Source organism: Scyliorhinus torazame, chromosome 4 (genome assembly GCF_047496885.1).
Source record: "Scyliorhinus torazame isolate Kashiwa2021f chromosome 4, sScyTor2.1, whole genome shotgun sequence".
In the NCBI taxonomy this organism is placed as follows: Eukaryota; Metazoa; Chordata; class Chondrichthyes; order Carcharhiniformes; family Scyliorhinidae; genus Scyliorhinus; species Scyliorhinus torazame.
In genome coordinates this window covers 107,065,102-107,080,041 of record NC_092710.1, presented here as the reverse complement: position 1 = coordinate 107,080,041, position 14,940 = coordinate 107,065,102, and the positions used below count along the sequence as shown (strand labels likewise).

Below are 14,940 nucleotides of genomic sequence, written 5' to 3'. Positions count from 1 at the left end.
CCGCATCGGGTGGAGCTGGAGTTGGGGGAGGAGAGGGACCGCTATGGCGCCTCGATGTGGGACTGTTGGCAGATGAGAGGGGGTGTGGGCGGGTGTGGGGGTGTATTGAAAGATACTAGGAGGCCAATGACAACGGGGAGGTGCAGGTGGGGGTAAGTCTGGGAGGCGTTGAAGGCGGTGGTCAGGGGAGAGCTAATCTCCATTATGGCCCCCATGGAGAACTGAGAGAGGAGGGAGAGGGAGAGGTTGGTGGGGGATATTTTAAGGTTGGACAGGAGTTATGCAGAGGCCCCCGAGGAGGGGCTACTTAGGGAGCGACGGAACCTCCAGACGGAATTCGACCTGATGACCACGGGGGAAGCTGAGGCACAGTGGAGGAAAGCGCAAGGGGTGGCGTAATAGTATGGGGAGAAGATGAGTCGGATGCTGGCACATCAGCTTAGTAAGAGGTACGCAGCGAGGGAGATTGGTGGAATAGAGGGGGGAATACGGTGTGGAGTGCGGTGAGAATAAACAAGGTATTTAGGGACTTCTATGGGGATCTGTACAGGTCTGAGCCCCCCGCGGGGGAGGAGGGGATGCGACGATTCAGCTGAGGTTCCCGAGGGTGGAGGAGGAGCTGGTGGCTGGTTTGGGGGTGCTGATTGGGCTGGAGGAGCTGGTTAAAGGATTGGGGAGCATGCAGGTGGGGAAAGCCGGATGGGTTCCCGGTTGAATTTTACAGGAAATACGTGGGCCTGCTAGGCCCGTTGCTAGTGAGGACTTTTAATAAGGCGAGGGAGGAGGGGACCTTGCCCCCGACAATGTCCAGGGCGCTGATTTCTTTGATTTTGAAGCGGGACAAGGATCCATTGCAATGTGGGTCGTATAGACCGATCTCGCTCCTCAATGTTGACGCTAAGTTGCTGGCGAAGGTGCTGGCTACGAGAATTGAGGACTGTGTCCCGGGGTGATTCATGAGGACCAGACGGGATTTGTGAAGGGCAGACAGCTGAATACTAATGTGCGGAGGCTCCTCAATGTGATTATGATGCCCTCGGTGGAGGGGGAAGCGGAGGTAGTGGCAGCTATGGACGCGGAGAAGGCCTTTGATCGGGTGGAGTGGGAGTATCTTTGGGACGTGTTGCGGAGGTTTGGGTTCGGGGGAGGGGTTCATCAGTTGGGTCAGGCTGCTGTATAGAGCCCCGGTGGCAAGTGTGGCTACGAACCGGCGGAAGTCGGAGTACTTTCGGCTGTACCGGGGGATGAGACAGGGGTGTCCCCCTTGTTGTTTGCATTGGCAATTGAGCCGCTGGCCATGGCACTGAGGGAGTCCAGGAAATGGAGGGGATTGGTTCGGGGGGGAAAGGAACACCGGGTGTCATTGTATGCCGATGACCTGTTAATGTATGTTGCGGATCCAGTGGAGGGGATGGCGGAGGTCATGCGGATCCTTAGGGAGTTTGGGGACTTTTCAAAGTATAAACTCAACGTAGGGAAGAGTGAGCTCTTTGTGGTGCATTCATGGGACCAGGGAAGGGGGATAGACGAGCTACCGCTGAAGAGGGCGGAAAGGAGCTTTCGGTACCTGGGGATCCAAGTAGCTAGGAGTTGGGGGGCCCTGCACAAGCTCAATTTGACGCGGTTGGTGGAGCAGATGGAGGAGGATTATAAAAGATGTGATATGCTGCCACTCTCACTAGCGGGTAGGGTGCAGTCGGTCAAAATGACGGTGCTTCCGAGGTTTCTCTTTGTGTTCCACTGCCTTCCCATTTTGATCCCCAAGGCTTTTTCAAATGGGTAAGCAGGAGCATCATGGGATTTGTGTGGGCGAATAAGACCCCGAGGGTGAAGAGGGTGTTTCTGGAGCGTAGCAGGGACATGGGGGGGCTGGCGCTGCCGAATCTATGTGGCTATTATTGGGCGGCCAATGTGGTAATGATCCGTAAGTGGGTAATGGAGGGAGAGGGGGCGGCGTGGAAGAGGCGAGAGATGGCGTCCTGTGTGGGCACATGCCTGAGGGTGCTGGTGACGGCACCGCTGTCGCTCTCGCCAACAAGGTACACCATGAGTCTGGTGGTGGCGGTGATGCTGAAGATCTGGGGGCAGTGGAGGCGACACAGGGGCGAGGTGGGAGCCTCGGCTTGGTCCCCGATTCGGGAGAATCATTGGTTCGCCCCGGGAAGGATGGATGTGGGGTTTCGGAGCTGGCATCAGGCAGGGTTTAGGAGAATTGGGGACCTGTTTGGGACGTTTGCGAGCCTAGGGGCGCTGGAGGAGAAGTTTGGGCTACCCCTGGGAAATGCTTTCAGGTACATGCAAGTGAGGGCGTTTGTGAGGCGGCAGGTGAGGGAATTCCTGCTACTTCCAGCACGTAGGATTCAGGACAGGGTGTTTTCGGGTGTATGGGTTGGAGAAGGCAAGGTTTTGGCGATTTACCAGGAACTGCAGGAAGAGGAGGAAGCCTGGTTGGAGGAGTTAAAGGGCAAGTAGGAGGAGGAGCTTGGGGAGGAGATAGATGAGGGTCTGTGGGCTGATGCCCTGAGTAGGGTTAATTCTTCCTCCTCTTGCGCCAGGCTCAGCCTAATACAGTTTAAAGTTACTCACAGAGCGCATATGACAGGGGCGAGGTTGAGTAGGTTCTTTGGGGGGGAGGACAGATGTGGGAGGTGTTCGGGGAGCCCAGCAAATCACGTCCATATGTTCTGGTCGTGCCCGGCCCTGGATGGGTTTCGCGAGGACTATGTCCACGGTGGTGAACGCCCGGGTCAAGCCGAGCTGGGGATTAGCATTAATTGGGGTATCGGACGAGCCGGGAGTGCAGGAGGCGAAAGAGGCCGGTATTCTGACCTTTGCGTCCCTGGTAGCCCGGCGGAGGATTTTGCTACTATGGAAAGATGCGAAGCCCCCTAGTGTGGAAGCTTGGATCAATGACATGGCAGGGTTCATCAAGCTGGAGAGGATAAAGTTTGCCTTGCGAGGGTCTGTGCAAGGGTTCTCCAGGCGGTGGCAACAGTTCCTCGACTATCTCGCGGAGCGTTAGGAGGAGGTCAGCAGCAGCAGCTTCCCAGGGGCGGGGGGGAGGGGGGGTTTTCTTTTGGGGTGGCGTTTGGGTTAAGGTGGGGGTTTTCCCTATTTGTGTTTTCTACTGTTATATGGGGGGTTATTGTATTTGGGGGAAATCTAATGTATAATTTCTGCTTGTTGTGTTTTTGTTTCTTTTTCTTGTTGGGGGGTGGGGGTTTTGTTGAAAATTTGTTGAAAAATTTGAATAAATATATTTTCCACAAAAAAAATTACAAGGGTGCACAGGTTCAAGGTAAGAGGAAGAAAGCTTAAGGGAGATGTGCTGGTAAGATTTTCATGCAAAGAGTGGTTGGTGCCCGGAAATCGCTGCCAGCGGATGTGGTGGAAGCAGACAGTTTAGCAACATTTCAGAGGCATCTGGATGGGTACATGAACAGGGAGGAAATAGAGGGATGCGGATTGAGTAACGGCAGAAGGGTTTCTTTTAAGTGAGGGCACCATGATCGGCACAGGCTTGGAGGGCCGAAGGGCCTGTTCCTGTGCTGTACTTTTCTTTTTTCGTTGTTTTTTGATCTAAGCCAAGAATATGTGCGCGTGGCAGGCCAGACCCCCGGAACAGCGCTCACACCGGTCCTCCATTCAGAGAGGAAATGGGTCATCCTCGTCTTGGTCAGGTACCCCCAAAACGCCACTTTAAGCTGGATAAAACCCAGCTTCGTGAATGAAGACGTGAAGTTCACCCTGCTATGGCCTCACTCTACACTTCATTGTCTATTATGGGCCCCGGTTCTTCCTCTCACCTAGCCTTTACTCCTTCCACTGAAGTCACATTTTCTGCCAGAATCTGCCCATAAATGCCGGATGCCCAGTAAACCATCCTTGCAGCGAAGGTTAGCCACAGGTAATGTCAAGCCACCAGCTCTGGCTGGAAGTCAGTGATGTTCAAATCTCCCAGGCCTCTCCTCTGAGGGGAATGGACTGATCAGTTACAGTTCATAGCATTAGAATAGATGGTATATAAACAGCCCATTCAACCCAACCAATCCCCACCAATGTCTATACTACACACTCGCCCTCCTCCCATCATTGCGTGTCTGACTCTATCAGCAATTCCCGTGATTCCTTTGTCCCTTATGCAGTTATTGTCTCTACTACTCACCCCAATGACTCCCTGTGGCACCGAGCTCTACATTCTCCCCACTCTCTGAGCAAAGACCTTTCTTCTGAATTCCCTGTTTGGTTTCTTGGTGACTATTATATTTCGGTGGTTTCTAGTTTTGCTCTTCTCCACAAATGGAAACATTTCCCTACGTTTGTCCAAATATTTTATAATTTTGAAGATCTCTATTAGGTCACCCTTCTGTCATCTCTTTTTTTTCTTCTCATTTCTGGTATCATCTTTATAAATCATGCTAGTACCTTCTCCAGTGCCTTGACATCCTTTTTATAATTCCAGGGAATATATGCTTGTGATAGAGCCAAATTAGATTATTCTGGTTACATTTTCAAAGTGCTACAAACAGAAATGAGAGAGCCATTGGTTTTTGATTTTGGATTAAAGTTGATCCTGTAGAACCCAAAAACCCAGGTCAACACTTGCCATTGCTTATCTAGATCGAAGTTTTGAGATTTCACCAAGCTATGAATTTATATTTCTGCTTTAGTTTCTTTTTGATCTCATGAGCCTGACTGAATGGGGTGGATTTAACTCATTACATTTATGGTTTAAAAATTGCAAAATCTCAGTCATACATGACAACATTCGACAAGTTGCTAAACACTGGATAGATTGAAACCTTTACATGTCATACATAGATGTTGCATTTTTCCCAGTCAGAAGCAGCTCATTGGCACCAAGTTTCTTTTTGCATTCAACAATAACTCAAAAGATAAGAATGATTTCATGCCAGAGCACATGAATATGTTAGCTTATGGCTGAAAAAATGAACAGCACCCATAGGTACTCTTTCAGAAGTTAGATGACAAATATTTTCTACTTTCAAAAATCCCTGCCAAACCACAAACTCAAAATTTTACATTGTATTAATTTTCCTGTTCAGCAATTGAATTTTTTTAATTTTTTTAAACTGCTGTCATGGTACAGTAAAATTTCACACTTCAAAATTCTCGTCTCTCAGACACATTTCACACGCAGAAGACATTTTCCTATCACTCGAGTAGTTTTGAAGCTTTTAAGTCTGTACGGAAGAAAAATTCCAAAAGATATAAAGTACCATTTTGCTTTTAAAATTCTGTTTGATGTCTTAAAACTGTGTCCTGTTTATCTGAGCCCCCTCAACAAAACCTTTATGAAATAGGCTAATGCATTCCATATTCACAATTAAATTACACCCTTATTACTACCAACTACCCTCTTTCTGTAATACCTACGTGCTCTGAAAGATAATAATCAATACTTCTCACACAAAGACCAATTCTTCAGCCCCTTTGCCCTGTTTGATATGTAAAAACTGAGTTAAAGATTATACAATAAATAAGAATTCTGAAATAAAGGAGATTTACCTCAGGGAATTATGCCTGTTTCCCATACACATGTTGCCAGTAATTAGACAAAAATAATTACAATAATGATTGTATTGCAACTCTATTACATTTAAGATTCACATATTATCATAAAGTAATTTAAGTTTAATACATTATTTTAAAAATTCATTACAAAATGAAGGACAGAAAATAGCCAGACAAATTTTATAAGGAAGTATTAATGTGGGATCAATACTTCTAATAAAGCAAACATATTAATGGATGCTTCAAATAATTGACATTTGCAATATATTTTATGATGTAAAATAATTTGTTCAGAAATATAAAATCGTCAAAAGTATCTCTTGTGTAATATAAAAATGGGAAAAACAACTTACATATTCCTTGACTCCAACTATGCTTTTCTGAACAAGTTGTTAGTACTGGCACAAGCAATGGGGAAATGTACTTAGTAAAAGATATTACAGGGGCTTGAGTGGAAAGTACAACTATTGCGACAAAGACTTTTGCTCCCAAGCTATGTACTGCCCCTACTTAATGTTCTCAAAGTACTTAAGCAAATGATGTGCTTGTGGCACAATGATTGACATGAACCTTTCCAGCCAGTCAGTGTGTATATCTCAGTCACAAGTGATGCCTTTTGCACAAAGGACAAGAAAATACTTTTAAAATGGTGGATTCAGAACTTATTCATGAGTTAAAGATAAGCTAGAGATGCTTTTTAAAATTTAAATGGCGATATTCTTTCTAGGTTTTTCATAGAACCTCCTAAATAAGGAATAAAATGTATTGAGGTAAATGTTAGTAGAGGTTCGGGTGGAATGTTTCTTCATGGTTGTGACAATTGTTATGGACCAGGGTTTCGAGAAGCCCAAAGTGTATCATGGAGTTCACCTGACCCACAACTTTTAATAGATTGTGGTATGGGGAGCACACGGCCCACTCTACAGGTGTGGTACAGCAGAAATAGTAAAGTATTTTTTAAAGCAAAACAATGTTTATTCTATGAACTCAAGTTAACCTTTTTAAAACATGCAGTGAACAACTTAGCAACCATTAATTCAAATACAGCCCCCAAAGAATACAACACTAAGTAATGCGTACGCTGTCCTTTTAACATCCAGAAGATTTACAAAAAACATAACCTTTAACAGAAGCACGTAAGGTTAAAGTCACTACTCAGGGACTTCCGGTGGCGGCTATGAGGGAGTAAGTCGCGCATTTGATGGCTCTTGCTCCGGTCGGACTTTTAGACCTTTTCTCCCAACTTTTCCGAACTTTTGAGCATTGGAGTGGAAAACAACAGCACTGTGGATCTGGATCCATACAGAGTTGTATTGACTTAAGGAGTAGAAGGGAGCAAAAACAGGCGAAGAAGGGGCTGAACAAAGGTGGTGTGGAAGTTCAAGCGGGAGGAAAGATGGCCGACGAACGGACCACGGAACGGACGGTCCAGACAGCACTGGACAACATGTTGAAGGTCATGAAGGAGAGCTTCACAGCACTGAAGCGGGATAATCTTGAACCACTTCAGAAAGCGGTGGAGCGACTGGACCAAAGGCTGGACGCCCAGGATAAGAAGGTCAAGGCATTGGTGAAGACAGTGGAGGAGCAGGCGGATTTCCAAACGGTAACGGACGTGGAAATTAGAAAGTTGAAGGAGCAACAATCATAGCTGATGGATTAGCTGGAGGACCTGGAAAATAGGTCTCGCCGGCAGAACCAAAGAATCATTGGCCTCCCGGAGGGGGCCGAGGGAGTGGATGCCACGGCATATGTGGCAGACATGCTGCAGAAGCTGGTGGGGGATGATTTATTCTCGCGTCCATTGGAGCTGGACATGGCACACAGAGTGCAGGCGAGGCAGCCGCGAGGGGGGGGGGGGGGCAAATTGAAGAGATCCTGTTCAAAAAGGTCAAGTTCGGGCTACTTTTTCCAGTGCGTCTTTGGGCCACATATCGGAAACAGCAACACTATTTTGACGACCCTGAGGAAGTGATAGACTTCGCTAACGGGCATGGACTGGTGCCGAACTGAGGACCCATGGACTTAAGTTAGAGTGTTTCAAGGAATGTTTACATTTTTTCTTAGATTGCCCTTCGGTCTAGTGATTGTCTTCGGCACGTTCTTTTATTAAACAATTCGGGGGTGTTTTTTTTTGTCTGTTTTTTGTGTCCTCTTGGGTATGGAATCGTTGTCGGGAAACAACGGGAGTTAAAGTTATTGGGTGCTGGGGGGCTTTACGGGTTCTTTTTGCTATTTTTCTGGTAATGTTTGGAGGGGGGTGGGTGGTAGCGCCCATCTCATTACACAGCTTGAATTGCACTATTGTGGGGGCGAGCTTTGTTCTTTGGTTTCTTTTTTGTTTCTGTCCCAGAGCGATTGCTCGAACAGGGCTGTTCTGGGGAAGTGGGGTTGATGGGCGGGGGGCGGGGGGGGGACGGGGACGGGGACGGGGGGACGACGACAATTGGTGGGAGGCAGGGTGGCGCCAGAGTTGAGAGTCACCAGGCTAGCTGGTGTGAGCTAGTCAACGGGAGCAAGGTGGGGGGGGGTGGGGGGGGGGGGGTGTACACAGCCAGTATACGGCAGGGGTTGGGTTACAGGGGGTTGTTGCTGGGGGGGGGTGGGGGGGGTGGGGGGGGGAGATGATCTGCTGACGGGGGAGGGAACGGAACCAGGTAACAGGGAAGAGGTCGGGGGTGGGAGCTGCCAAGAGGCGGACCAAGGGAGGCGTGGCACATGGACGAGGGGTGGGCTCAAGAAGGGGGATGATTGATCAGCGCAGGGGGGGGCAAGGTTCCCCCCAACCAGGCTGATCACCTGGAATGTTAGAGGGTTAAACGGGCAGGTCAAGAGGGCACGTGTGTTCGCGCATTTACGGCTCTGAAGGTGGATGTAATGTTGCTGCAGGAGACACATTTGAGAGTGGCGGACCAGATTAGATTACGGAAGGGCTGGATTAGCCAGGTCTTCCATTCGGGGCTTGATGCTAAGACCAGAGGGGTCGCGATCATGAGCAATAAACGGGTTCAATTTGAGGCGGACAGCACAGTTGTGGATGGGGGTGACAGATTTCTCATGGTCCGGGGTAAACTTGAGGGGGTGAGGGTAGTCCTAGTGAATGTTTACGCTCCAAACTGGGATGATGTAGATTTCATCAAAAGGCTGCTGGGGAAAATTCCCGACTTAGATTTGCACAAGCTGATTATGGGGGGAGACTTTAATACAGTCCTTGATCCTGACCTGGATCAGTCGTGCTCCAGAACGGGCAGGGTCCCGGCAATGGCAAGGGAACTGAGAGGGTTTATGGAGCAAATGGGGGGGGGGGTGTAGACCACTGGAGAGTCAGTCGCCGACAGAGAAGAAGTTCCCGTTCTATTCACATGTTCACAAGGTTTATTCTCGAATCGACTTCTTTATTATGAGTAGGGACTTTCTGGAGGGGGTGAAGGATACAGAATACTCGGCGATCATTATTTTGGACCATGCTCTACATTGGGTCGACCTGCAGGTCTGCAAAGAAAGTTACCAGTTAGAGGTGGGATTGTTGGCAGATGAGGGGGTATGTGAGAGAGTGGGGAAATACTGGCAGAACTACCTGCAGGTCAATGATACAGGGGAAGTCTCAGTAGCGGTGCTCTGGGAGGCGCTGAAGGCAGTGGTGAGAGGGGAACTGATCTCAATCCGAGCCCATAGGGATAGAACGGATAGGGCGGAGATGGACAGACTGGTTAAGGAGATGATACGGACGGACAGGGGTTATGCAGAGTCTCCGAAGGCAAAGCTACTTAGGGAACGACGGAGACTGCAGGCGGAGCTGGGGGCGCTATCCACAGGGAAGGCCATAGAGCAGCTCAGAAAGGGGCGCGGTGTATGAACATGGGGAGAAAGCCTTAGGAAGAGGGAAGCGGCCAGGGAAATAGGAACGGTAGCGTACGGGGAAGGGAACCAGGTTGGAGACCCGACAGGACAGAACAAGATATTCAGGGACTTTTACAGCAAGCTGTATGCCTCGGAACCCCCCACGAGGCCGGAGGGGATGAGGCGCTTCTTAGATGGGCTGACCTTCCCAAAGGTGGGCAGGGGGATGGTAGAGGGGCTGGGGGCCCCGATTAGAGTTGAAGAAGTAATGGGGGGCCAGAAGGCCATGCAGTCGGGTAAAGCCCCGGGGCCGGACGGGTATCCAGTGGAGTTCTACAAACGTTCTCGGGGATAGTGGGGCCGGTGCTGGTTAGGGTGTTCAACGAGGCGAGGGACAATGGGGTGTTACCCCCGCGATGTCGCTGATATTAAAACGGGATAAAGATCCGGAAGCTTGTGGGTCCTATAGGACAATCTCCCTGATTAATGTTGACGCTAAACTGCTGGCCAAGATCCTGGCGTCCAGAATCGAAGACTGTGTACCGGACGTGATTGGGGAGGACCAAACGGGGTTTGTGAAGGGCAGGCAGCTGGTAGCCAACCTAAGAAGGCTACTCAAAGTGATTATGATGCCCCCGGAGGGCAGAGAGGTGGAGGTAGTGGTGGCAATGGATGCCGAAAAGGCTTTTGACCGGTTTGAGTGGGACTGTTATACGTGTCAGATCCAGTGGCAGGGATGGACGGGATTATGGAAATCCTAGGGGAATTTGGCCGGTTTTCGGGGTACAAATTGAACATGGCAAAGAGCGAGATGTTTGTGGTGCAGGCGAGGGTTCAGGAGAATAGGCTGAGGGAGCTGCTGTTTAGGCTGGTTGGGGACAGTTTCAGGTATTTAGGGATACAAGTGGCGCAGGACTGGGGCAGGATGCATAAGTTGAACTTGTCTAGACTGGTTGAGCAAATGAGGAGCAGGTTTCGTAGATGGGATGTGCTCCCGCTGTCACTAGCGGGGAGAGTACAGACGGTGAAGGTGACGATCCTCCTGAGATTCCTATATATTTTTCAGTGTCTCCCTATTTTCATTCCGCGGTCCTTCTTTAAAAGGATCAATAAAATCATCCTGGGATTTGTTTGGGCGGGGAGGTCCCCACGGGTAAAGAGGGGGATGCTTGAAAGGAACCGTAGTGAGGGGGAACTGGCATTGCCGAACCTCAGCAACTACTACTGGGCAGCTAACATAGCCACGATAAGGAAATAGATGGTGGGTACGGGGTCGGTTTGGGAGCGGGTGGAGGCTGCTTCGTGCAGGGGCACCAGCTTGGCAGCCCTGGTCACGGCTCCTCTGCCGCTCCCGCCGGCCAGGTACTCCACCAGCCCTATAGTGGTGGCGGCTCTGCGGATTTGGGGCCAATGGAGGAAACGTGGGGGAAGAGGGAGCGTCGGTGTGGTCCCCAATATGTGACAACTACCGATTTACCCTGGGGAAAATGGACGGCGGGTTTCGAGCGTGGCAGAGGGCGGGGATGGGAAGAATGGGCGACTTGTTCCTGGAAGGGATCTTCTCGAGCATGAGGGTGCTGGAGGAGAAATTCGGGCTGGCAAGGGGAAATGACTTTCGGTACTTACAGGTGCGGGATTTCGTACGTAGACAGGTCCCGTCTTTTCCACGCCTTCCACCGGGGGGCTCCAGGACAAGGTGCTTTTCCAGGGGAGAGGTAGAAGAGGGGAGTCTCAGATATGTTTTTTTTTAAATATGTTGATTAAGAATTTTTAACAAAATTTTCGACCATACAAAACAACCCCCCCCCCCCCCCCGCCCCCCCCCCCGCCCCCCCCACCCCAGTAACACAAAAGAAAGAAAGCTCGCATAGCAAGACATGAACATGGCAAGTCAATATGATACAGAGCTTTGTACATTGGATTCCTCCCGTACATATCAGTTTCCCGGATCGTTCAAGTATTTTTTTGCTCAAATGCCCCCCAGAAAGGCCCCCCTTCCCCCTCCCCCACTCATCCCCCCCCCCCCCCCAAGAAAGATGTCCCCCCCCCCTCCTCTTCCCCTGGGTTGCTGCTGCTGCTGTCCGACCTTCCTCTAACCCTCCGCGAGATAGTCTAGGAACGGTTGCCACCGCCTGTAGAGCCCCTGCGCAGACCCCCTCAAGGCAAACTTTATCCTCTCCAACTTGATAAACCCTGCCATATCATTTATCCAGGCCTCCACACTGGGGGGGCTTCGCCTCTTTCCACATTAACAAGATCCTTTGCCGGGCTACTAGGGACGTAAAGGCCAGAATGCCGGCCTCTTTCGCCTCCTGCACTCCCGGCTCGTCCACTACTCCAAATAGTGCTAGCCCCCAGCTTGGCTTGACCCGGACTTTCACCACCTTAGATACTGTTCCCGCAACTCCCCTCCAGAACCCCTCCATATGACCAAAACATATGGACATGGTTTGCCGGACTTCCTGAGCACCTCCAACATCTGTCCTCCACCCCAAAGAACAGTCTCAAATATTTATAAAGAGCTTATGGGAGCAGAGGGCACTGGGACCGAGGAACTGAAACTCAAGTGGGAGGAGAAGCTTGGTGGGGTTTTAGAGGGCAGTATATGGGTGGACGCTCTAAGGAGGGTAAACGCAACCGCAACATGTGCCAGGCTCAGCCTGATTCAGTTCAAGGTCGTCCACGGGGCCCATATGACAGTAGCCCGGATGACTAAATTCTTTGGGCTGGAGGACAAGTGTGCTCGATGTGTGGGAGGACCAGCGAACCATGTCCACATGTTCCGGGCGTGTCCAAAACTCAGGGGGTACTGGCAGGGATTTGCGGATATCATGTCCCGGGTACTGAAAATAAGGGTGGCAATGAGTCCAGAGGTGGCAATTCTTGCAGGTTTGGAGGACCCGGGTGTCCAGGAAGGGATAGAGGCCGACGTTTTGGCCTTTGCTTCCCTGGTAGCCCGGCGACGAATACTGTTGGCCTGGAGAGACTCAAAGCCCCCAAAGACCGAAGTATGGCTGTCGGACATGGCAAGTGTTCTCGGCTTGGAAAAAAATCAAGTTCGCCTTACCAGGATCATTATCGGGGTTCACCCGGTGGTGGCAACCATTCATCGACGTCTTCGCGGAGAATTAATCGTCAGCAGGGGATGGGTTGAGGGGGGGGTTGGGGGGGTGTAGGATAGTGTAGAGTAGAGGGGAAGAATAGGCGGGTCTATTTGTGAGAGAGGAATTGTTATTTGCACTATGTTTTTGTAATTGATATTTGCACACTAATGTATATTGTTACTGTTTACAATGCCAAAAATACCTCTGTAAAATTGTTTGTTAAAAAAAAAAGTCACTACTCAGAACATTTCGAATTCTGAATTCGCCAAAGGATCAAGAGATAGTCTTTTCATGGCCGAGAGTTCAACAGTACACCTGCTCTGTCTGGCTTCAGCTCCACCACTGAAAACGAAACTAAAACACACCCTGCAGCAAACAGCTGAAATCGAAAGTAAAAAGCTGACAGACAGCCCAGCTCCACCCATTCTCTGACATCACTGCAGTAATAAACACCCATTTCTTAAAAGTACTCCCACTACAGATATTTTCTACACACCCATTTATAAACACCCATTTCTTAAAGGTACTCTCACATGACACCTCCCCCCAAGAAAAAAGATAAACCATCAACTTCAAGATGGCTTCATTTTTCACCTTTTCACTATCCTTTAAGAAATGCGCACAGTAAAATATACTTTTTCATTCTAAAAAACAACACACGCAAACAGGTATACTAATATAGTCCATTTTTTTCCCGTTCTTCTTCTAACTGAAATCTTTCTCAATTGACAGTCTCTTTGAACAAGAAGGTCTCTGCACGATCCGTGCATTTTTCTATGCCTCGGCATTTCTCTTCAAAGTCAGATACTTTAGTTCAATCTGATCACAGAGTCCCTTGTAATTCTCCAACACATGAGCAATGGTTATCACAGCTTTCAGGTCATCAAATGCCTGTGGAAAGTCTGCTGTGGACTGAAATTTTCGACGTTTCTTCAGCAGGTCCATCAGTGGAGCAACCACGCGACAAACATTTTTCACCAATGTTCGATCAAATCCACTCATGCCAAGAAATCGCATTATTTTCCTTCGTCTTGAGGGTATCGGAAACTCCTCAATAACTGTGGTTTCACATCCCGTGTGACCATTCAACCCTGTCCGATTGTATGGCCAAGGAAAGCGACTTGGGAAATTCACTTTTGGCTAGGTTTCTCACCAAACCCGCCTCCTGAAATTGATCGAATAACTCCATCAGATGTTTTAAATGTTCTTTCCATGTTTGGCTGAAAATTACCAGATCGTCAATGTATACCGCACAATGGGTAATCCTGAAACGACTTTGTTAGTTACCCGTTGAAATGTGGCTGGGGCGTGTTTCATGCCAAATGGCATAAATTTGAATTGGTATATACCATCTGGAGTCACAAAAGCTGAAATCTCCTTCGCCCTTTCGGATAAAGGTACCTGCCAGTAACCTTTAAGTAAATCCAGTTTGGAAATAAAAACTGATTGTCCCACTTTTTCAATGCAATCCTCCAAACGTGGGATAGGATGAGAGTCCGTTCTTATCCATTCTATAGTCCATACACAACCATTGGGTACCATCCGGTTTTGGTACCATCACTATGGGTGAGCTCCATTGGCTGCAACCCACTTCAATTATACCATTTTTAAGCATACTCTCAATCTCTTTGTTAACCTGTGCCAATTTTAACGGGTTAAGTCTATATGGATGTTGTTTGATTGGAACAGCATTTACCACATCTACATCATGTATAGCCATTTTAGTACTTCCCAATTTATCTCTACAAACTTGCCCATGTCAATAACTCTTTCAGGTCAGTCCGTTTTTCCTCTGGAAGGTAACTCAACAATTTATCCCAATTTTTAAGAACATCCTCATTTTCCAATTTAATTTGAGGTATGTCAAATTCACAGACATCTGGATTTGGTTCGTCACTTTGAGTTAGAATCATTACAACCTCCTCCTTTTTCTCTCCTTTCCTTTCAAAGTACCTTTTAAGCATATTCACATGACACACTCGGTGAGTCTTCCTTCTATCTGGTGTTTTGACCACATAATTCACCTCACTTAATTTCCTTTCAATCTGATAAGGTCCACAAAACCTAGCTTTTAAAGGCTCACCAACCACTAGTAACAACACTAAAACTTTATCTCCACTGGCAAAACTACGAACTTTGGATTTCTTGTCCGTGACCCGTTTCATCACATTTTCTGCAACTTTTAAATGTTGTCTAGCCAATTCACCTGCTCTATTTAATCGTTCCCTAAAATTTGACACGTAATCCAATAATGTAAGTTCCGATTACTCACTCACCAATTTTTCCTTAATCAATTTAAGTGGTCTACTTACCTCATGACCAAAAATTAGTTCAAAAGGACTGACTTTGGTTGACTCATTAGGTGCATCCCTAATTGCAAACATAACAAATGGAATTCCTTTATCCCAATCCCCTGGATAATCATGACACTAGACACTCAACATTGTCTTTAATGTCTGAT

The 14,940-nt window shown here is 48.4% G+C and overlaps 1 protein-coding gene across 4 annotated transcripts in view; it reads right to left on the bottom strand.

Annotated features, from left to right (window-relative positions):
- The window catches only part of LOC140410379 (uncharacterized), a 215,954-nt gene extending 209,916 nt beyond the window's left edge, over nt 1-6,038 (bottom strand). For all 4 annotated transcript variants that reach the window (XM_072498434.1, XM_072498436.1, XM_072498437.1 and 1 more), the window contains exon 1: nt 5,889-6,038. The gene's annotated coding sequence lies outside the window, so the exon portion shown is untranslated. The remainder of the gene's footprint in view (nt 1-5,888) is intronic.
- Between the last annotated feature and the right edge of the window lie 8,902 nt (nt 6,039-14,940).